Here is an 11,528-nt window from a genome sequence, read left to right on the forward strand (position 1 = left end):
AAAGGTGAACAGAGCAAAGTACAGAGAGATCCTTGATGAAAACCTGTTCCAGAGTGCTCAGGTTCTCAGACTGCTCATGATGCATTTGTAAGTTATTTTATTGGAGAATCAATGGATATAACATTCATTTATAAGTCCAAAACTGTATGTAGCAACTAAGGATTTTAACTTGAAAGTGAAAGTTTATTAATTAAGTCATCGGATGAATCCCGGAAACCAAAGATGTAACTACAATTCATGTCCACAAGGTAGAGTCAGAGCAGAGATAGTGAAATGTTTTCTGTTGGCCAGTGTCTAGTTCCCCTAATGTGACCTTTAATCTTCCTGTTGCTCAGTGTCTAGATCCCCCAATGTGACCTTTGATCTATAAAGTCAGCAGGAAGTACATGATAGACTGCATTCCAAATGGTACCACATTCTCTATGCAGTGCATTACTTTAGACCAGAGACCACGGGGTTCTGGACAGAATAGAGTGCCATTTAGGACACATTCAGAGTGTGTAAACTAGCATATCACCCTACTCTACCTAGCAACATGATGACAACTACTGATCTGTCAATCAGATGAGCAAAGAGAGGGAGGCTTCTACAACCCCTGAACAGCCAATCAGACAAGGAAAGAGAGGGAGGTTTTAACATATTTGGCAGATTTTAAAATCACAGCTAACAAATGTATGATGCTTAATATAGGTTTATTGAAGGATTACAGTTAAACTGGTGAGCCATACAACGTTTCCACCATGAATTCACATCGTCATCATTTATCAAGCACATCATTAATACTGATGTACATTCAGAAGATATGGACGGTACATTCAGAAGATATGGACGGTACATTCAGAAGATATGGACGGTACATTCAGAAGATATGGATGGTACATTCAGAAGATATGGATGGTACATTCAGAAGATATGGATGGTACATTCAGAAGATATGGACGGTACATTCAGAAGATATGGACGGTACATTCAGAAGATATGGACGGTACATTCAGAAGATATGGACGGTACATTCAGAAGATATGGACGGTACATTCAGAAGATATGGACGGTACATTCAGAAGATATGGACGGTACATTCAGAAGATATGGACGGTACATTCAGAAGATATGGACGGTACAATGGATGGATATATTGTGATGTGCAGATCTGCGTCCGTTGGTAATAATGGCAGGTGATGTCAGGTGACGTGTGAGTTCCATAGTGGTCCATTCAATATGGAGACAGGAGAGGATCCTCAATACCTTATGGCAACACACACACACATATATATATTACTGTAACTTTTGATAATGCTATAATACTAATTTGTACAAACACTTGTTTCTAATTGGTTGTTGTATCAGTGGAGGCAGGATTAAAGAACCCAGGTGGTGGATGCAGATCAGATGTCCAGGATGTGATGTCATAAAGTCAGGAGGGAAGGTAAATACATGACTTTACTTTCAGATGTCCAGGATGTGATGTATTTACCCTCCCTCCTGACTTTATGACATTACTTTACTTTCAGATATCCAGGTCACACAGACATCTCACCTCTCAAAGAAAGAGTAGGACTTACAGGTGCTTATCCACAATGCGGATAGAGCCTCCATCTACGACCCATGATACGTCTGAGACGTCGGAGACGTCGGAGACGCCTGATCAGCCGCTGGTTGAAACGTCTGAGATTCCAGTAAATCCTGCGAAATCTGTAACGCCATCCCCAAAACAGATTTTGCAACTTCTCTGATTTGGGTGTCCCCTGCATCTCCTGCAGTAATCCTACTGCAGCTGCCTCTGTACATATGAAATATTCATATCAATATCAGCTGTCATACTGTACATAGTATAAGAGACATCATTATCTGGGAGTGTGTCAGGACATGTACACACTAGTTCCAGCTAGGTATTGACTGCTCAGCAAGCTACATTATTATCATTACTGGTAGTAGTAAAGTTAGTATCAATGTACTATGTTGTAGAGAGATTAATTTACCGTCATTTTGAGCCTCTAGTTCTTCTTGGGGCAAAGAGTCTTTTCAGAGAAAGATTCAACAAAAGTTATTAAAAATGAAACACAAGTGTCTACTTTCAATATCAGCTGTCATACTGTACATAGTATAAGAGACATCATTATCTGGGAGTGTGGCAGGACATGTACACACTAGTTCCAGCTAGGTATTGACTGCTCAGCAAGCTACATTATTATCATTACTGGTAGTAGTAAAGTTAGTATCAATGTACTATGTTGTAGAGAGATTCACTTACCGTCATTTTGAGCCTCTGGTTCTTCTTGAGGCAAAGAGTCTTTTCAGAGAAAGATTAAACAAAAGTTATTAAATGAAACACAAGTGTCTACTTTCATTATTATTTGTAGATAGATAGATAGATAGATAGATAGATAGATAGATAGATAGATAGATAGATAGATAGATAGATAGATAGATAGATAGATAGATAGATAGATAGATAGATAGATAGATAGATAGATAGATAGATAGATAGATAGATAGATAGATACATACAGACTCAGTGAGCATAGCCTTGCTATTGAGAAAGGCCGCCGTAGGCAGACATGGCTCTCAAGAGAAGACAGGCTATGTGCTCACTGCCCACAAAATGAGGTGGAAACTGAGCTGCACTTCCTAACCTCCTGCCCAATGTATGACCATATTAGAGAGACATATTTCCCTCAGATTACACAGATCCACAAAGAATTCGAAAACAAATCCAAATTTGATAAACTCCCATATCTACTGGGTGAAATTCCACAGTGTGCCATCACAGCAGCAAGATTTGTGACCTGTTGCCACAAGAAAAGGGCAACCAGTGAAGAACAAACACCATTGTAAATACAACCCATATTTATGCTTATTTATTTTCCATTGTGTACTTTAACCATTTGTACATTGTTACAACACTGTATATATATATAATATGACATTTGTAATGTCTTTATTGTTTTGAAACTTCTGTAAGTGTAATGTTTACTGTTAATTTTTATTGTTTACTTCACTTTTGTATATTATCTACCTCACTTGCTTTGGCAATGTTAACACATGTTTCCCATGTCAATAAAGCCCCTTGAATAGATAGATAGATAGATAGATAGATAGATAGATAGATAGATAGATAGATAGATAGATAGATAGATAGATAGATAGATAGATAGATAGATAGATAGATAGATAGATAGATAGATAGATAGATAGATAGATAGATAGATAGATAGATAGATAGATACATACAGACTCAGTGAGCATAGCCTTGCTATTGAGAAAGGCCGCCGTAGGCAGACATGGCTCTCAAGAGAAGACAGGCTATGTGCTCACTGCCCACAAAATGAGGTGGAAACTGAGCTGCACTTCCTAACCTCCTGCCCAATGTATGACCATATTAGAGAGACATATTTCCCTCAGATTACACAGATCCACAAAGAATTCGAAAACAAATCCAAATTTGATAAACTCCCATATCTACTGGGTGAAATTCCACAGTGTGCCGTCACAGCAGCAAGATTTGTGACCTGTTGCCACAAGAAAAGGGCAACCAGTGAAGAACAAACACCATTGTAAATACAACCCATATTTATGCTTATTTATTTTCCATTGTGTACTTTAACCATTTGTACATTGTTACAACACTGTATATATATATAATATGACATTTGTAATGTCTTTATTGTTTTGAAACTTCTGTAAGTGTAATGTTTACTGTTAATTTTTATTGTTTACTTCACTTTTGTATATTATCTACCTCACTTGCTTTGGCAATGTTAACACATGTTTCCCATGTCAATAAAGCCCCTTGAATAGATAGATAGATAGATAGATAGATAGATAGATAGATAGATAGATAGATAGATAGATAGATAGATAGATAGATAGATAGATAGATAGATAGATAGATAGATAGATAGATAGATAGATAGATAGATAGATAGATAGATAGATAGATAGATAGATAGATAGAAAACCAAGAGAAACATACACACTTACCCTGCTTGTCAGCAATAGGATCAATCTCTGCAGAATCCAGTTTTCGGGGCCCACTGACAGCCACATCTGTCAGAGAGGACATGCAGTACAATTTATTGAACTGTATTAAAACGATGCATCTTTTACATACTCAAAAACACCTTTCTCTTTTAAACACACAAACAGCTTTGTTTTCGTGCATTTTCAGGACTTTTTGTGGAGTACAAATGTATTCCCATTCAAAATCTTATTTTTCCTAAGCCTAAACCTAACCCTGACCCCCATAACCTTACCCTGACTTTAACCCTAACCTTAATCTTAACCCCAACTCTAACCTTAACCTCAAACCCTAAACCTAACCCTTAAACCTAAAATAGCATTTAAACTAATTCAGGACATGACAAACGTCCTGACGTTTCAACATTTTTCTTGTTCTCCTACCTTGTCAGGACATTCTAGTGACTTGTCGGGACATTCTAGTGATTTGTCGGGACATTCTAGTGGCTTGTCGGGACACTAGTGGCTTGTCGGGACACTAGTGGCTTGTCGGGACATTCTAGTGGCTTGTCGGGACATTCTAGTGGCTTGTCGGGATATTCTAGTGGCTTGTCGGGATATTCTAGTGGCTTGTCGGGATATTCTAGTGGCTTGTCGGGACATTCTAGTGGCTTGTCGGGACATTCTAGTGGCTTGTCGGGATATTCTAGTGGCTTGTCGGGACACTAGTGGCTTGTCGGGATATTCTAGTGGCTTGTCGGGATATTCTAGTGGCTTGTCGGGATATTCTAGTGGCTTGTCGGGATATTCTAGTGGCTTGTCGGGATATTCTAGTGGCTTGTCGGGACACTAGTGGCTTGTCGGGACATTCTAGTGGCTTGTCGGGATATTCTAGTGGCTTGTCCGGACATTCTAGTGACTTGTCAGGACATTCTAGTGACTTGTCAGGAGATTGTGGTCCTGATAAGGTAAGAAAAAATTTACACACACAACATACAAACACACACACACTAGACATACCTTCCTTAGCGTTAACCTGGTTGAGCTGGTTTGCCAACAGGAAACCCAGCAGAGTGACCAGCACTAACACACCCTGGTGCCTCATCCTTTCCTACACAAAAAACACCCCCGTCCAGGTTGGACAATAAGTCAATCAATTAACCAACCAATCAATTAATCAATTAATTTCTAAATCCTTTTTTTACATCAGCATTTGTCACAAAGACATTTTACAGTAACCTGGGCATTCCAGACTCCAAAGAACAAGCAAAGCAGAAGCAGACACACATTGTCTAGAAAACCCTTCCTCCTAGGACAACAATAATAATAAAGTTCAACTAACCTGGAGATTCTGGAGTTGGTAGAAGCAGACTGCGATGTGGTCCAGAGAATGAGTTGCCTCTCTGCTGTTACGTCTTTTATCCTACCTGTCCAGGTCATTTCCATTACCCCAACCCCCTAAGCATTTCCCTAAGAACACATGATTTTGGCTAATCTTGGTACAAAAACATGATGTAAATTGATTCTTCAGAAAACCTATGCAAACTCGCTCCAGGTCATCAAATAAGTCAACACTCAATGCACACAATGTCACTCACTATACTCTTAGAAAATAATATATAGATACAACTTAAAGGGGTTTTATTGCATTCTTAATATACGAGACCCCTAAAAGATCTACATAGAACCATTTTAGCTAAACAACAACTGTAACACTGTCTTTTAAAGACAACAAGTGCTTATTGGGCAAATGTATTTATGTTTTCAATAAACATTTTCAGATGAAATATATCTTAATTGTTTAATTGCCTGTTACGTGAACAGTGTTTCAGAGGGTTGGGTACTGTCTGTGGCAGGAAATATACACATTTCCACTGACAATGGATGAATAAAGATCTGTTTGAGGGGACGTTTAATTTGAGACAGACACAACACCCTTGACCTTGATGGTGAAGAACAAAAGATGGCAATGGATGGGACATATAGTATGCAGACTATCACCAAAACACAGCCTGCAATTAATACACAGTACACAGGATGGGAAGAGAAATCCAGGACGTCCAAAAGAGACGTGGAGAAGAACGGCCTGGTGTAACTGTTATAACAGGCCTGCAGTGTGTTCTGGTCCAGACAACCTGGTGTAACTGTTATATCAGGCCTGCAGTGTCTTCTGGTCCAGACAACCTGGTGTAACTGTTATATCAGACCTGCAGTGTGTTCTGGTCCAGACAACCTGGTGTAACTGTTATATCAGACCTGCAGTGTGTTCTGGTCCAGACAACCTGGTGTAACTGTTATAACAGACCTGCAGTGTGTTCTGGTCCAGACAACCTGGTGTAACTGTTATATCAGGCCTGCAGTGTGTTCTGGGCCAGACAACCTGGTGTACCTGTCTTTTTTTTCGCCTTTATTTAACCAGGTAGGCTAGTTGAGAACAAGTTCTCATTTGCAACTGCAACCTGGCTAAGATAAAGCAAAGCATTTGACACATACAACAACACATGGAATAAACAAACATACAATCAATAATACAGTAGGAAAATCTATATACAGCATGTGCAAATGAGGTAGGATAAGAGAGGTAAGGCAATAAATAAGCCATGGTGGCAAAGTAATTACTATATAGCAATTAAACACTGGAATGGTAGGATGTGCAGAGGATGAATGTGCAAGTTGAGATTCTGGGGTGCAAAGGCGCAAGATAGATAAATAAATACATACAGTATGGGGATGAGGTAGATTGGATGGGCTATTTACAGATGTACAGGTGCAGTGATCTGTGAGCTGCTCTGACAGCTGGTGCTTAAAGATAGTGAGGGAGGTAAGAGTCTCCAGCTTCGGAGATTTTTGCAGTTCGTTCCAGTCATTGGCAGCAGAGAACTGGAAGGAGAGGCGGCCAAAGGAAGAATTGGCTTTGGGGGTGACCAGTGAGATATACCAGCTGGAGCGCGTGCTACAGGTGGGTGCTGCTATGGTGACCAGTGAGCTGAGATAAGGCGGGGCTTTACCTAGCAGAGACTTGTAGATGACCTGGAGCCAGTGGGCGACGAGTATGAAGCGAGGGCCAGCCAACGAGAGCATACAGGTCGCAGTGGTGGGTAGTATATGGGGCTTTGGTGACAAAACGGATGGCACTGTGATAGACTGCATCCAATTTGTTGAGTGGAGTGTAGGAGGCTATTTTGTAAATGACATCGCCGAAGTCGAGGATTGGTAGGATGGTCAGTTTTACAAAGGTATGTTTGGCAGCATGAGTGAAGGATGTTGCAAATAGGAAGCCGATTCTAGATTTAATTTTGGATTGGAGATGTTTAATGTGAGTCTGGAAGGAGAGTTTACAGTCTAACCAGACACCTAGGTATTTGTAGTTGTCCACATATTCTAAGTCAGAACCGTCCAGAGTAGTGATGCTGGACGGGCGGGCAGGTGCGGGCAGCGATTGGTTCAAGAGCATGTATTTAGTTTTACTTGCATTTAAGAACAGTTGGAGGCCACGGAAGGAGAGTTGTATGGCATTGAAGCTCATCTGGAGGTTAGTTAACACAGTGTCCAACGAAGGGCCAGAGGTATACAGAATGGTGTCGTCTGCGTAGAGGTGTATCAGAGAATCACCAGCAGCAAGAGCAACATCATTGATGTATACAGAGAAGAGAGTCAACTCGAGAATTGAACCCTGTGGCACCCCCATAGAGACTGCCAGAGGTCCGGACAACAGGCCCACCGATTTGACATAGTGAACTCTATCAGAGAAGTAGTTGTTGAACCAAGCGAGGCAATCATTTGAGAAACCAAGGCTATTGAGTCTGCCAATGTTGTGATTGACAGAGTCGAAAGCCTTAGCCAGGTCGATGAATACGGCTGCACAGTAATGTCTCTTATCGATGGCGGTTATGATATCGTTTAGGACCTTGAACGTGGCTGAGGTGTACCCATGACCAGCTCTGAAACCAGATTGCATAGCGGAGAAGGTACGGTGGGATTCAAAATGGTCAGTAATCTGTTTGTTAACTTGGCTTTCAAAGACCTTAGAAAGGCAGGGTAGAATAGATATAGGTCTGTAGCAGTTTGGGTCTAGAGTGTCTCCCCCTTTGAAGAGGGGGGTGACCACGGCAGCTTTCCAATCTATGGGAATCTCAGACAATACGAAAGAGAGGTTGAACAGGCTAGTAATAGGGGTTGCAACAATTTCGGCAGATAATTTTAGAAAGAGAGGGTCCAGATTTTCTAGCCCGGCTGATTTGTACGGGTCCAGATTTTGCAGCTCTTTCAGAACATCAGCTATCTGGATTTGGGTGAAGGAGAAGTGGGGGAGGTTTGGGCAAGTTGCTGTGGGGAGCGCAGGGCTGTTGACCGGGGTAGGGGTAGCCAGGTGGAAAGCATGGCCAGCCATAAAAAAATGCTTCTTGAAATTCTCAATTATTGTGGATTTATCGATAGTGACAGTGTTTCCTAGCCTCAGTGCAGTGGGAAGCTGGGAGGAGGTGCTCTTATTCTCCATGGACTTTACAGTGTCCCAGAACTTTTTGGAGTTTGTACTACAGGATGAAAATTTCTGTTTGAAAAAGCTAGCCTTAGCTTTCCTAACTGCCTGTGTATATTGGTTCCTAACTTCCCTGAAAAGTTGCATATCACAGGATGTTTTTGTGCTGGTCAAGGGCAGACAGGTCTGGAGTGAACCAAGGGCTATATCTATTCCTGGTTCTACATTTGTTGAATGGAGCATGCTTATTTAAGATGGTGAGGAAGGCACTTTTAAAGAATAACCAGGCATCCTCTACTGACGAAATGATGTCAATGTCATTCCAGGATACCCCGGCCAGGTCGATTAGAAAGGCCTGTTCGCTGAAGTGTTTTTGGGAGCGTTTGGCAGTGATGAGGGGTGGTCGTTTGACCGCAGACCCATTACGGATGCAGGCAATGAGGCAGTGATTGCTGAGATCTTGTCTGAAAACAGCAGAGGTGTATTTGGAGGGCGAGTTAGTTAGGATGATATCTATGAGGGTGCCCGTGTTTACGGATTTGCGGTTGTACCTGGTAGGTTCATAAATTTGTGTGAGATTGAGGGCATCAAGCTTAGATTGTAGGATTGACGGGGTGTTAAGCGTGTCCCAGTTTAGGTCACCTAGCAGCATGAGCTCAGAAGATAGATGGGGTGCAATCAATTCACATATGGTGTCCAGGGCACAGCTGGGGGTAGAGGGTGGTCTATAGCAAGCGACAACGGTGAGAGACTTGTTTCTGGAAAGGTGAATTTTCAGAAGTAGAAGCTCGAATTGTTTTGGTACAGACCTGGATAGTAAGACAGAACTCTGCAGGCTATCTTTGCAGTAGATTGCAACACCGCCCCCTTTGGCAGTTCTATCTTAGCGGAAAATTGTATAGTTAGGGATAGAAATTTCAGGGTTTTTGGTGGTTTTCCTAAGACAGGATTCAGACACGGCTAAGACATCCGGGTTGGCAGAATGTGCTAAAGCAGTGAATAAAGCAAACTTAGGGAGTAGGCTTCTAATGTCAACATGCATGAAACCAATGCTTTTACGGTTACAGAAGTCAACAAATGAGAGCACCTGGGGAGTAGGAGTGGAGCTAGGCACTGCAGGTCCTGGATTAACCTCTACATCACCAGAGGAACAGATGAGAAGTAGGATAAGGGTACGGCTAAAGGCTATAAGAACTGACCGTCTAGCATGTTTGGAACAGAGAGAAAAGGGAGCAGGTTTCTGGGCACGATAGCATAGATTCAAGGCATAATGTACAGACAAAGTTATGGTAGGAAGAGAGTACATTGGAGGTAAACCTAGGCATTGAGTAATGATGAGAGAGATATAGTCTCTAGAGACGTTTAAACCAGGTGATGTCATCACATGTGGGAGGTGGAACAACATGGTTGGTTAAGGCATATTGAGCAGGGCTAGAGGCTCTACAGTGAAATAAGACAGTAATCACTAACCAGGACAGTAATGGACAAGGCATATTGATATTAGGGAGAGGCATGCGTAGCCAAGTGATCGTATGGGTCCAGTGAGTGGTTGGGCTGGCTGGGGACACGGCGATTCAGACAGTTAGCAGGCCAGGGCTAGCAAGCTAGCAGTTAGCAGGCTGGGGCTAGCAAGCTAGCATAAGGGCCTTAGAGGGACGTCGCGATGGGGGAAAGTCTGTTTTCTCCTCCTCGTGCGGTGATGTCGATAGACCAGTCGTGGAATTAGTAGGGTTCCAAGTAGCAGAGGGGTCCAAGTCCAATTGGCAAAATGGGTATAGTGGTCCAAGAAACTGGCCGATGGATCAGCTAACAGTCCAATATGCTCTAGATAGCTAGCAGGCCGCGGTTAGTAGAATGGGCCTTCAGGGGACGTCACGCCTGAGGGGCCTGTTGGGATCCTTGGGCAGATTATGTCGGTATTCCAGTCGTGAAGGATCGGCGGGGTTCCGTGCCCCATACCGGCAGTAGAAGGGGTCCGGATATTGTAGCCGAGGAGTGGGCTTCAGGAGTAGCCCAGGAGCCCTAGCCGGGAGATGGGTCTAGCATGGCCTAGCTCCAGGCTAGTTGGTGCTAGCTCCGGGACGGAAATGTTAGCCAGGAGTAGTCAACCCGGGTTGCGGTTAGCTAGCTGCGATGATCCAGATGAAAAGGTTCAGAGTTTGCGGCAGGAATCCGGAGATATGGAGAGAAAAATAGGTCTGGTATGCTCTGGTTTGAAACGTGTTGTACGAAATGGCGAGAGCTTTCCGAGCTAAAGGTTAGCTGATGACCGCTAGCAGTGGTTAACTGACTGATAGCTGGTAGCTAGTTAGCTAGCTTCAGTTGAGGTATTCCAGTTCGGAGGTAAATAGAAATACTTTAGAAAAAAACAGATCCACACCACATTGGGTGAGGTGGGTTGCGGGAGAGTATTTTGAAGTTGAGGTTTAGGAAAAATATTTTTTTTAATGTGAAGAAAAATATATAAAAATATATATACATGGGACGAGACAAGACAAAGACGTCTGACTGCTACGCCATCTTGTAGCGCCATTTTATATCAGGCCTGCAGTGTGTTCTGGTCCAGACAACCTGGTGTAACTGTTATATCAAACCTGCAGTGTGTTCTCTGACAAGATAAACCAATATAAGACAATATCATTAGTTTGCAGTAAACCACCAACCTGGTAAGATGAACAAAGTGATGAATAAATAAATGAGTTAACGTCACAACAGGTCTTTAATTGACCATGTTCCCAGCACACTGAAGACCACACAGCTCTATGACCACAGCCTCTGTCATCACAACCCTAGAAGACTGTTATGATCCAGATGAATCCACATCCATATGCAAAACAACATGTCAAACAGGCTTGTTCTGGCCTGTAGCACATCGAAAAAAACATACGTTACAATCACCTTTGGCAGCGATTACAGCCGCAGGTCTTTTTGGGTAAGTCTTAAGAGCCTTGGATTGGATATTTGCCCATTATTCTTTTTTCAAAATTCTCCAAGCTCTGTCAAGTTGGTTGTTGATCAATGCTAGATGGACACTTTCAAGTCTTGCCATATATTTTCAAGTCAAACCTGTAACTAGTCCCCTCAGGAACAT

Source organism: Salvelinus namaycush, chromosome 22, assembly GCF_016432855.1.
Source record: "Salvelinus namaycush isolate Seneca chromosome 22, SaNama_1.0, whole genome shotgun sequence".
Lineage (NCBI taxonomy): Eukaryota > Metazoa > Chordata > Actinopteri > Salmoniformes > Salmonidae > Salvelinus > Salvelinus namaycush.